This window comes from Heterocephalus glaber, unplaced genomic scaffold (assembly GCF_053883595.1).
Source record: "Heterocephalus glaber isolate CG9 unplaced genomic scaffold, H.glaber_assembly_v1.0 deba00001227, whole genome shotgun sequence".
NCBI classification, from domain to species: domain Eukaryota; kingdom Metazoa; phylum Chordata; class Mammalia; order Rodentia; family Bathyergidae; genus Heterocephalus; species Heterocephalus glaber.
In genome coordinates, this window is record NW_028258220.1 from 398,052 (window position 1) to 411,048 (window position 12,997).

Here is a 12,997-nt window from a genome sequence, read left to right on the forward strand (position 1 = left end):
ACACTATGTTAACAGAGTCAAGGACAAAAAACCATATGATCATCTCAATAGATGCAGAAAAAGCATTCAACAAAATCCAACACCCATTCAAGATAAAACCCTACAGAAATCTGGAATAGAAGTTCTTCATCTCAACCTGATTAAGGCTATCTATGTAAAACCAACAGCCAACATCATACTAAATGGTCAAAAACTGAAAACTTTCATGCTAAAATCGAGAACAAGACAAGGATGCCCACTATCAACACTCCTGTTCAATATAGTTCTGGAAACATTAGTCACAGCAATTAGAATACAGAAAAAAAATAAGAAAGAAAGAAATTAAACTGTCATTATTTGCTGACGATACGATACTTTACATAGAAGACCCAAAAAACTCTGCCAAAAGATGTCCAGACTTAATTTACAGATTCAGTAGAGTAGCTGGATAAAAGGTCAACACTCAAGAAACAATAGCCTTCTTATACATAACAGACAGAGAGAAATTAGAGAAACAATTCCTTTTACAATAGCATCCAAAAAAATGAAATATCTAGGAATCAATCTAACAAAGGAAGCAAAAGACCTCTACACTGAAAACTACAGCACTCTGAGAAAAGATATCAAAGAGGGTATAAGAAAATGGAAAGACATCACTTTCTCCTGGGTAGAAAGAACAAATATTGTGAAAATGTCCATACTTCCAAAACTAATATATAGATTTAATGTAATGCTGATTGAAATTCAACAATATACTTCACTAAACTAGAAAAAACAATCCAAAAATTCATTTGGAACCAGAAGAGACCTAGAATAGCAAAGGCAATTCTAGGCAACAGAGACATGGCGGGGAGTATCACAATACCCAACTTTAAAGTATACTACAAAGCTACTGTAATAAAAACAGCATGGTACTGGCAAAACAGACCCGAGTATCAGTGGAATAGACTAGAAGATGCAGAAAGAACTACAGATGTACTCAGCCACCTCATCTTTGACAAAGGAGCCAACCACCCTCATTGGAGGAAAGATAGTGTATTTAATAAATGGTGTTAGAAAAACTGGATTTCAACCTGCCAAAGATTAAAACTAGACCCATACCTCTCACTATGCACTAAACTAAGATCAACGTAGATTAAAGATCTACATATCAAGACAGAAACATTAAACTTGCTGGAATATAAGTTAGGTAGAACCCTTGAAGACATCCGCATAGAAAAAGACTTTATGAACAATACCTCAGTAGTATGGGAAGTAGCAGAAAGGATCACCAACTGGGATCTCATCTTATTAAAAAGCTTCTGCACTGCAAGAGAAACCACCAACAGAGCTAAGAGACAACTTACAATGTGGGGAAAAAAAGTTTAGCAGCTGTACCTCGGACAAAGGACTACTATCTAGAATATATAAAGAACTGAAAAAAATATTAGACCTCCCCAAATTCAAAGACCCAATTCAAAACTGGGCATCTGAAATGAATATATATTTCTCAGATAAAGAAATAAGAGAAAATAAATATGTGAAAAAATGTTCAACATCACTGGTCATTTGAGAAATGAAGATGAAAACAATGCTGAGATTCTACTTCTCCCAAGAAAGAATGGCTGCTATGAAGAAATTATCCAATAACAAATGCTTACGGAGGTGTCTGGAGAAAGGAACCCTTCTCCATTTTTGGTGGGAGTGCAGACTCTTGCAACCACTGTGGAAATCAGTACAGAGATACCTCAAAGTACTAGGGCTAGAGGTCCCGTTTGACTCAGCTATTCCCCTGCTGAGTATCTTCCCAAAAGAATTAAAAGAGTCATACCACTGTGATATATGTGCACCCATGTTTATAGTGGCACATTTCATAATAGCAAAAGCTTGGAAACAGCCCATGTGCCCATCACCTGGAAATTGGATAAAGAAGATGTGAGGGTTTTTTTTTTTTTTCATAAAATGGAGTACTACTCAGCTATAAAAAATGAAAAAGTAGAGACATTTATAGCTAAAAGGATGAATATTGAGGACATACTCTTAAGTGAAATAAATAGATCACACGTGTAAATGCCGAATAGTTTCTCCAGTGTGAAAACCTGAAAGTGTAAATAAGGATGAAAATTATTAAAATGAATAATTGATAATTTGAAATAGGAGGAAAAGGTCCAAAGGTGTAGGGGAGGTGGGAAGGGATGGGGAAAGAAAAGAAGGTAAAGGAAAAATTATGAGAGAATAAAAAATGGAAACAAAGTCTATGTAAATAGGCAAGATTGAAGGGGCTGTATGGACCACAGGTAATTGGGAAAAAAGAAGAACCAAAATGCATCATGTACAGGTACAAGAACCCAATGGTGAATATAAATATATTGTATACCTAACATGTAGCAATAAAAGAGTTTAAGCAAAAAAAAAAAAATTGGAAACAAAGTGCCCATCTTGCTCCTAGCAAACTACACCATGGCACACTTTAAACACTCTTTCTCCATACCTCCCTGCTTGCTACTTTCTACAATCTCTGTGAACTATCATACTGCTCTCAACTTCCATGAGATGAACTTTTTACCTTCCATATATGGATGATGTCATGTGGTATTTGTTTTCTGTGTCTGACTTATTTTGCTTTACATAACGACTTCCAGATACATCCTTTTTATCTCATATGACAAAATTATGTCCTTTTTATGACTAAATAGTATTCCACTGTGTGAAGCTCCCCTGCTCCATATTTTTCATCCATTGACCCATAGAGGGATGCTTAGGTTGTCTAATTCTTGATGCTTGTGTGTAGTTCTGCAGTAAACATGGGAATGCAGGTTTCTCTCCAACAGATTGATGTCATTTCTTTTATAGCTCTATTTTTAATTTTTATGAAAAATATCCATACTGGTTTCCACTGAAGAAAGGCTGTTTTTTTAATCCTATTTGTAGAAATCACCTCCCATCACTTCTTCAGCATTCTCATGGTGTAGAAGGATCACTAGATTTATTGCACTCAATGAGTGGGGCTTACACAAGGGCATGAGAACCAGGAGATTCTATGAGAACCATCCTGCACTGGGAGAAGCTTAGCTGCTGTCCCTCTCATCTTTTGCCAGAATTCTGAGCTTAAAGCATATTCAAGTCATATTTTTCTACTTCTTAGCATAGTCCTCAATTCAGCACACCACCATCTCAAGAAATGTTTCCTTGAGACAAATCAACAAGTGGAAAGAATTTCCTGAGCACTGGGTACACCTACAGGCATATCCCAGCTTCTCCTGGAATTGCTCCTATGAGGTGCTATGAGGTGCCCTCATACCAGAACACCAGAACAGCCTCACCATCAAAATCATGCAACCCACATTCCAAATCCAAATATCCTCTCTGATCCTGTTTTTCCTCCAAAGAAGGAAATCACCTAGTTCCAGAATATATTTTCTTTAGATTTATTTATAATCTCAGCTTTTGAATACTTTAATAAAATGTACCTGCTGCTATTTTGTTGTGGTGCCACAATGCCTATAATCACAGGACTCTGGGAGGCTGAGGCAAGATGATCAAATGTTTGACCCCTTCCTGGGCAATAAAAAATAAAAAAGAGCTGGAGATGTAGCTCAGTGTGAAAACCCTGGGTTCAATCCTAAATATTGTTAATAAAAATAACAATGATAATATTAATGGCTTCTGTTTATTGGTTTCTTTCTCATGGATAATGTGGCTTTCATTGAATAGCAATCTCTTGAAATTGAGTATCGTATGTATAGAACTGTGTTGAAGAAAACAAAATTTGGAAGTTGTCTTTACTTGTTTCAAAGAGAAGTTCATTACATTCCTAATCAAAATGGATATGTGAGAAAGTCTGCTGTTTAGGTGAATGCAGGTGACAGAGGAGACTGTTAGAAGACACCAATTGGTAGTATTTGTAGAGATAAATACGAAAGCCAGAGGCTTTGTGTTGAGACATTTACAATGCTTGAATCATACAAACCTCATTATTAAACTGAAGTCAGTCCATATTAGGTACAGGACAGAAATATTATGATTATAGGCAACAATTTAATGTAAAAATTGAAATAAGTAGATGTTTTTATATGCCCAAATCTCAACAAAGAACCCAAGTCTTCCAAAACACAGGGAAATATGGTCCAAGGAATAAATTAAATCTTCAGCAACTGACTATCAAATCTTTCTTAAAGTAATGGAGAACGATGGCTCATTTGGAAACAAATTCAAAATAACCACCTGGTCCTGATGCAGTGGCACACAGTGTATCCAAACACTCTGGGAGCCTGAAGCAGAAGGATCACAAGTTCACACCCATCCTGGTCAACATAGTAATTTAGCAAGATGTAGCTCAGTGCAAGTGACCTGGATTTGATCCAGAGTACAACAAAATGAGAATAAAAATAACCATGGTCAATGAGCTAGAAAACATAGACAGGAAATAAAATCAGGAAAGTGATGCATGAATAAAACAAGAATATTAACAGAAATATAAAATATTAAAAAGAAAAAATTTGAAGTTGAAGAATACATTTGAAATTGAAATATTCAATAGTCTCTTCATAGCAAACTCTATCATGTAAAAGGAAGTATCAGTGAACTTAAGGACAAGATAATTAAAATTATTAATCAATTAAGCAGCAGAAAATGAAATAAAGAAAAGTGAAGATATCTCAACAGAGTTTCAGGATATCATTGAGCTGAAATGTTTTCATTATGGGAGTCCCAGAAGGAGAAGAGAGAGAAGGAAACAGAAAGCAAATTTTAAAAATAATGAAACTTGGAAATTCTCAAATTTAAAGAAGTGGACACATGTGTTCAAAAATCTGAATAAACTTCAAATATCATAAATTCAAACCACATTTACCCATATTATAGTCAAAACATCAAAAGTTTCAGAAAGGAGCCTGAAAGCAAAAAAGGAAAAGCAACACATTATATACCTTGAAGGTATACAAAAGTGTATCAACGAATTTCTCGGTGAAATTAAAGGTTCCCTAAAAATGCTCAGGTTAAGGATTACAAGTTCAAGGACAGCCTGGACAATTTAGTGAGCCTCTGTCTCAAAATAAAGGATTTAAAAGGCTGGAAACATACCTGCCAAAAAAAGATGCAAATTTTACTTATTTTTTAGGATTATTTTCTTTATTAGTACAGGCTTTTAGTATAAAATGCTTACATTCTTTGTGTAGAGTTGGTACATGTACATAATACATCTTACTTCCTGTTTTCATCCCCTTTCCTTTCCCCTACCCCACTCCATCCATCCCTTGATCATCTTCTTTTTTGTACATGTTTGCAGTACAGGATGTTTAAATTACTTATGTGGAGTTGGTACATGTACGTACCACATCTTAGTTCCTTTTCTATCCCCATTCCCTTACTCCTTTCCCTTTTTCCTACATCTCTTGGTCCCCTTTCACTTCGAGAAAGATCTATTTCCCTATTCCCTATTCCCTATTATCTACCTTTTATTTCACTCTGTATTTATACTTTGGATTTTTCATAAAAGAGCAACCATACAATATTTAAACGTGTGTCTGATTTAACTCGTTTAACATTATTGTTTCAAAGTGCACACATTTTTCCACAAATGACTCCAACTTATCTTAATAACAGAGTAGTACTCCATTGTATATGAATACCACATTTTCTTTGTCCATGCATCTGTTGATGGACATATAGATAGGCCACTTCCAAGATTTAGTTATTATGAATTGTGCTGCTATAAAGATGGGTATGCACATATCACTATAATATGATGTCTTCAGCTCTTTCAGGAAGATATCTACTTTAAGGGTACTTTTAAAGGACTTTATCTTCTAGTGTGCTTGAATGATTAACAATAAGCTAGAGAAGGCCCTATAGGTATAATAGGATTCAGGAATGTACAAATGCAATGAATACAGAATGCTCCAACAATCTCATTAAAGACAGGCCAAAAAACCAATATTTAGATATGAAACATGAAGGAGAATTAAAGCCATAAGAGCTAAAACATGCTGTGAAGAATGAGGTGAGATTTTCCAGTCTTTCCAACATTCACTGCAAATGAAATCAGACTGTCTTTCTGAGGGGCCTCCATGTGGCTCTCTTGATGTCTCAGTTTCTTAGGGTGAAAATGAATGGGTTAAACATGTGGTGACTACAGTGTGCACTACTGAGGCCACTGAAAACTTTCTTGGAGAAAGTGAGACAGCTGGAATGAGATACACCCCAAGCCCTGTCCCATAAAATAAGCAAACCACAGAGGTGAGACCCACAGATGGAGAAGGTTTTATCCTTCCCACCTGATGATGGGACTCTTAGAATGGAGGAAACATTTTATAGTAGGAGAAGAGGATTCCTGAGATGGGAAAAAAAAAACAGAGATGGCACCCACAAAATACATGACTACATTATTGATGAAGGTGTCAGAACAGGCAAGGTTGAGGACTTGTGCAGGGTCACAAAAGAAATGAGAAACTTTCACATTATTAAAGTAGGTAAATTGTTACCTAGGGTTGAAGTATGCATCTGGGAGACCAAAAGGCTGATGAGATCTGACATCAAAACCAACAAGCCACAGAGATGGGTGTTCATAATGACCTGGTGGTGCAAGGGGTAACAGATGGCCACAAAGTGGTCATGGCCATCACACTTAGAAGCAGACTGTCCAAACATCCAAACAGCGTAAAAAAGGATATCTGTGTCAGGCATCCTGCATAGGAGATGACTCTGTTGTGAGTTTGGATGTCCATGATCTTGGGACAATAGTAGAGGTAATAGGAGATTACCTTACTCTATAATCAGATGTCCACAATCATATTTGGGACTGCTGTGGAGATGAAACCGATGTCAGCCAAAGACAGGTTGGAGAGGAAGAAGTACATGGGGGTGTGGAGGCGGGAGTCTGAGATGATGGCCAGGATGATGACCAGGTTTCTGAGAACCGTGACCAGGTACATGCACAGGAACAGTCCAAAGACAATGGAGTGGAGGTCTGAATCCTCTGAGAGACCCATGAGATGGAATTCTGAGAACTGCATTAGATTTTGTGCCATTATATTGCTTGGAGAACTTTTAATAAAAGAAAAATTGTTAAACATAAAAAAGAAAGAATAATTTAACCACTTAATAGTTCACCCCAGGTGTTAATTGGGGAGCACATTTGTTTACATTTCATAATTTGAACATTGTAATATAAGTCTGAAAGCATGCAAGAACCAGTATTAAGTCTATAAACAGTATGTTAAAACTATTGCACATTCACAAAACATGAGAGAACAATTATAATTACAATCCTCATTTGTGTAATTGGTCACAGGGTCAGGGTTGGTATTTATAACTACCTTTTTCTACTACCCATTATGCATTTCCGTGGCCTTCAGCAAACACCTCAGCAGGTCTCTTTCTTTTCCTGGTGGGGTGGCATGTACCTTTATTCCTGAAGGTTCTGGACCAACTGCCATCCTGCCTATTTCCTATTGACTTTAAAACAGGGCATGGTAATAGTAGGAGGTGCCTTAAGGTTTCTCTTACACATCTTTGTTTTTGTTTCCTTCATTGTGGAGTAATATTCCAATTTTCCCATGATAGTCCAGATCAATTACCCCTGTCAATACCATATTTTCCATATTTTCTTTCTTTCTTTCTTTCTTTCTTTCTTTCTTTCTTTCTTTCTTTCTTTCTTTCTTTCTTTCTTTCTTTCTTTCTTTCTTTCTTTCTTTCTTTCCTTTTTCTTCTTTACTCAGAAGCATGAGGAGCCCAAACGGACCGGGGGAAATCCTAGCTTCCAGTTAAAAGGACTCATTGTTGTGCTATCTGGTACAAGCCTGCCCCCCCCCCCAACTAAGACTTCTAGGCCAGCAGAGCATAAAGTCATGGAAACAGGAAGCAAACATCTTGCTAGTGGGTCACTAGGTGCTCTTTATCTTGGAAATTTATTATTTATCCATCAATTTTGAAAGATAATTTTGTAGGATATATCAGTCTAGGTTGGAACTTGTTTTCTTTAAGGGCATGAAACATCTTATTCCAAGCTCCTTTTGCCTTTAAGATTTGTACTGAGAAGTCTCCTCTAATTCTAATGGGGTTACCTTTATAAACAATGCATAGTTTTTTTCTGTAACAGGTTTTAAAATTCTGTTCTTTTGTCAGATTTCTGTTATTTTAAATACTATTTTATATGGAATGATTTTTTTTTTTCCCTGATCGTTACTTGCTCTGTAGTTCATGGCCTCACTGTAATTCAGGCTGGCTTCAAACTCATGGTGATGTTCCTGTCTCAGCCTCTTGAGTGCTGGGATTATAGGCATGTATCACAACTGGCTCTTCCAGGGTAAGCTCTTGATATTTTGTCAAAGTTCAGATTACTTAATGTGTTTGGGATATTTTCTTTATCTTTTATTCTGTTCCATTGATCTGCATATCCTTTTCTTCACATTCCAGTTTATTTTTACTACTATAGTTTTGTAATTTAACTTTAAACCTGAGCTCTGGATGCCTCCTGATTTGTGTTTGATTTTCCCTCCCAGACGGCTTTTGCTATTCTGGATTTCTCTGATTCCATATAAATTTTCAGAGAGGTTGTTGTTGTTGTGTGACAAATGCTGTTGCCTTTTTGATTTGAATTGCATTAAATCTATATACCCATTTTGGTAGTATGACGGTTTTGACACTATTCATTCATTCTTCCTATCCAGCCACAGGGAGTATCTTTCCCTTTTTTGATATCTCCTCCAATCTCCTTTTTCAGAGTACTATAATCTTTTTACAATTTTTTTAGTGATTTTTTCTTTTCCCTTCCTTTCCTCCTTCCTTTTTTCCTTCCTTTTATTTATTCTTTCTTATATGTCACATATGCTGAGAAAGTATGTGTTATTTGCTTTTAAAAATAAGTAGTATAAACACAGAGGGTTGCAGATATTTACACCCCTTCTCGATATTGTAGCAGTACAATATACAGCACAAAATGTGTATTTCTTGACTTCTACAGTCTTTCTTACTAGAGTAATTTAGAATGTCATTCTCAACACGATATAAGATATGTTATTATTTATCTTGAAAACATTATTACTAGACAGAACTTTGTGATATTTTGATGTTCTATATTAAGAAAAAATTTTACATGAACATGACTAATTTATATGATAATTACTGATATTTTGAGACAAAATATGTAGGTGATTAATAGTAAAATGGCACATGCATTGATTATGAAGGTCACCCAACTATTCTTTTCCCACATATTACATAGAAATTCTCTCTTGAATGTTGTGGAGAAAGAATTTTGCAGAGATTTATCAAAATAAAGTTAGAGACTAAATTATGTCCCTCTATCAGACAATACTATAGGTGAGTTAAAGGATTTGAAGTACAGCTGTATGGATTTCAAAGAGAGTTGAATCTGCATAATGATGCAAACTAACACATTTTAAAAGCAATAAGGATGGTAATGTACACTTAAATGAGCTTTAGGTACTCGGGGGCAAGTTATGGTACATATATAAATATTGATGTAAACTTTGGGAGCATAGGAATACACTAAATTTTCTGAGTTCAAGTGATGTTTCATAAGGCTAACAGTTACACATTAAGTTTTGTAATAAAACTGCCAATCTTCTTGTACTCTCATTGGTGTTTCAACTCCTTCCTCCTTTCATATTAACTTCCTTCCCCTATCATACACTCTCAAATGTCTCACCTTCCTTTCTTCTTTACACCAGTGCTGTCAACAAAATGCATTTTTATTTTTTCTTTCTCTTCTTTCACTTTTTCATTGTGTATTGATTTTAGAAAGAGCTGGAGTTAGCAGTATGTTAGTACTAGGGTCATTTATTTTGTCAGTTCTTATTAAGTTTTAATTGGGAACATTTGCAAAAGATAAAAGTCCTTTAATTTATGTACAAAAACAGCCAAGCAGTTTTACCATTGGTAATATGGGGAAAATAATTACTTTAAACATTGTTTCAAAAAATCTAAAACATTATTTAAATTGAATAGAATATTGATTTTCAATCTCATTCATCAATTTATGTGATATGGTGTATCCATATACCATTACATAAACCCAAAATTATTTTAATCAAAATATCTGCACCTGAAGTCCTCAGTTTTCATTTATTAAATAAAAATTGAGACCCATTCCTTTAAGTAGATCATGACATCTAGAAAAAGTGAACTGATTTTGCATCTGATTATTGTCAACCAATTAACAGGTTGCAAGTATGAATATTTAATATTTGCTTTCTCACCAAGTTCTTTGTGTCCACATGATTCCATTCTCCTACATCCCTCTGAGTGAAATCAGAAAATCTAGTGTAGCCTGGTATGAGCAATAGCTCAGATTCCTATCCTCTTACTATCACAGAACATCTACTTGGCTCTTTCAAAAGTAACTTCAGATAATAGGAGAAAAAAAGGTACAAACAAACAAAAAGACAAAATAAGCAGTCCTTTCAAAATTCAGTATAAATTTTCAGTTTTGAACGTGAAAATATTCTCCATTTATACAATGTTTAGTGTTTCAAAACAATGTGTATGTAATTAAAGTCATTGAAGTGCATACTGAATGTGGTTTAATTGTGAAGTTTTTCTTATGTGTACATGATTACAAAATGAAATAAATGTAAATGGACAATTATAAATAATACATAAATGACAGAAGTGGTTTGGACATACCAGGTTTCCCTGAGTAAAGGAAGAAACTCTGTGGACAATTATTTTCCTATGATCTCCTTCTTCCAATAGGTTGGGATGTCCTTAGAGATTGGGATGGCATGGACCATTGTGGCTAATTATGTGGCTGTGCATTGAACCTACAAAGTCATACAGTAGTCAATAATTAGCTTGTGCCTCCAACCCTTCAGTTTGATGACTTCAGTCCTGTGAGTCCCATGCCTGTGTCTAAGCCTCCATGGTTGTCTGCATCAGGAAGCTCCTATCTGACTTTGCATTAATTTCAGTATTGAAGACAGAGACTGAGGCTTCACTGGGCAGCAGACATAGCAGGATCTTTGTGTCTGCTCTCCTTGACTATGAGCCAGCAGAGAAAGAGTATCATCCAGTAAGTGCAGAGGTAAGTCATTGATGTGAGAAGGATCCTTGAAATGTTGCTTCATTATCATAAGGACAAATATGACAGGGTATCTAGATGGGAAGGTACAAATATGAAAAATATCTGTTATGTGAAATGGATATTTTATATTCTTAGCTTTGATGAAGAAAGCAGAATGATTGTTTCAAATTTGCTTTCTACACACACCATTCGTAATTCATATTGGAGTCTCATATTAGCAAAAACGTGTTCTTCTGCAGTTTCTTAAGCACTCCAAAAGGAGGAAGAAGATGATAATAAAGATGTTCAAGTGTAGGATAGTAACAATTATTAACTTGTTTTGAGGGCTTGCTATATTCCAGGCACTGAGCAATGTGTTCTATGCCGCCGGTTTCATTTAATGTGCTTTGTCTTCCTGGAATTATAACTGTCCACACCATTACTGCTTAAAGAAAATGGAAAGGAAGGACCAGTATTTAGCTCAGTGGTACTGTGCCCTCCTTGCATGCACAAGGTCCTTAGTTTGATCCCCGGTAACAAAAAAAGAAAAGAAAAGAAAATGGAAAGGACTGTCATTTCAATGAAATCTTCAGTAGGTTATTAAGTAGAAACATGTCACATTTGAATTTGGCTGTGTGATTATAGAGACAGGGCATTATGTAAAGAGTAATCCTGGCAACCATGTCACTTCCCCGTCACTTCAGGAAGGGACACTTGCTCACCTCATTCTTCCTTTTGGGGGGTTCCTGATAGATTCCAGAGCAGTGGGTGTCACCTATTACATCTACCAGAGGATGGACAGGTATCGATCACAGGCAAAGATCATAGTGTACACTTCATAATTCACATTATTTTCCTGTCACCACTGCAAGATACTCTTGCAGTTTCATTCTTTCACACAAACTCAAATGGGGCTATCAAGCCCCCCCTTGTATTTCCATTTAGCATATGAGTTAAAAATGTAACTCACATGTGCCTTGTGGTTAAGACCTCTGAACAACTGCTTCAAGTTTTTTGTGGGTTGGGAAACAATGAAAAGAATTAGTGCATTGGACAGCATATGTCAATTTTTAATTTTCAGGTCTATTTCTTGTTTCTGTTGAGCAGCAAATATTTTTAAAATTTCTGAGGTAGCATTGTCATTAGTGTTGATTTCCAGTTGCAACAACTGCACAAGAGATTATGCAGATATGGAGTGTTCCATGGGGTTAATGTACATAAAGTTAGAGCAAAGTAAAATTTAGTTATCATTATAATTAATTATAAGGATAACCTTTATACCAATTATGTCCTGTGAACTTAGTTACTCTTTTCCTCTTTCTGTAGCGGGACATTTTATTTTTGTCTTTGTGTATTTATGTGCATATGTTTGTAGAGGAATCATGTACAGTCCTTCATATCTTTACTGATTCCCTAGAGCCTAAGACTTGTTTGGCAAGAGGAGGCATGCAAAATAACATCTGTTAATTGAATGGCCACTTCCTCAGGTCAAAGTACTTGTACTTATTCAGCATGATGTGAAGATGCTTGCCACATTCCCATCTTCATGTTCTTTCTTTTCACAAATGTTCTATAGATGAAAAGACAAAATAATAGCTGTCTTTTTCTCTGTCATGAATATGTGTAATCCATCTCATTGCATCTACATCCATTATTCAAAAACAAAGCAGAGATACTCATAATAGGTTTAAAAAGGCACAAAGAGAAGGGAGAAAGTGAATGGTATACCGCACTCTAAGATGCATTATAGAACTTCATATCACTCCAGGCACTGGTGCCACTGGAATATAGTTACTGTTTTCATCAGTAAAGTTCCTACAGACATAATGATATAATTCTGTATTTTAAAAACAAAAACTTACAGTGGCCACCTACTTGTATGCCAGACTTCCTTTAGTTGCCACACACATGAAGATGAGGGTTGCTGTCTTTATTTTCCACAAGCTTTGTGAGCATGGAGAGGAGGACAATTTCACACACACCATGCATGTTGGAGCAGATCAATGAAAGGGAACT

The 12,997-nt window shown here is 35.7% G+C and overlaps 1 protein-coding gene across 7 annotated transcripts in view; it reads left to right on the forward strand.

The window, feature by feature from the left end:
• The window catches only part of LOC110347574 (olfactory receptor 7E24-like), a 150,555-nt gene that overhangs the window by 114,331 nt on the left and 23,227 nt on the right, over positions 1–12,997 (forward strand). For 6 of the 7 annotated variants that reach the window (XR_015451172.1, XR_015451174.1, XR_015451173.1 and 3 more), the window contains exon 4: positions 10,675–11,002. The gene's annotated coding sequence lies outside the window, so the exon portion shown is untranslated. The remainder of the gene's footprint in view (positions 1–10,674; positions 11,003–12,997) is intronic. The other variant, XM_087210887.1, reaches the window with a different exon arrangement.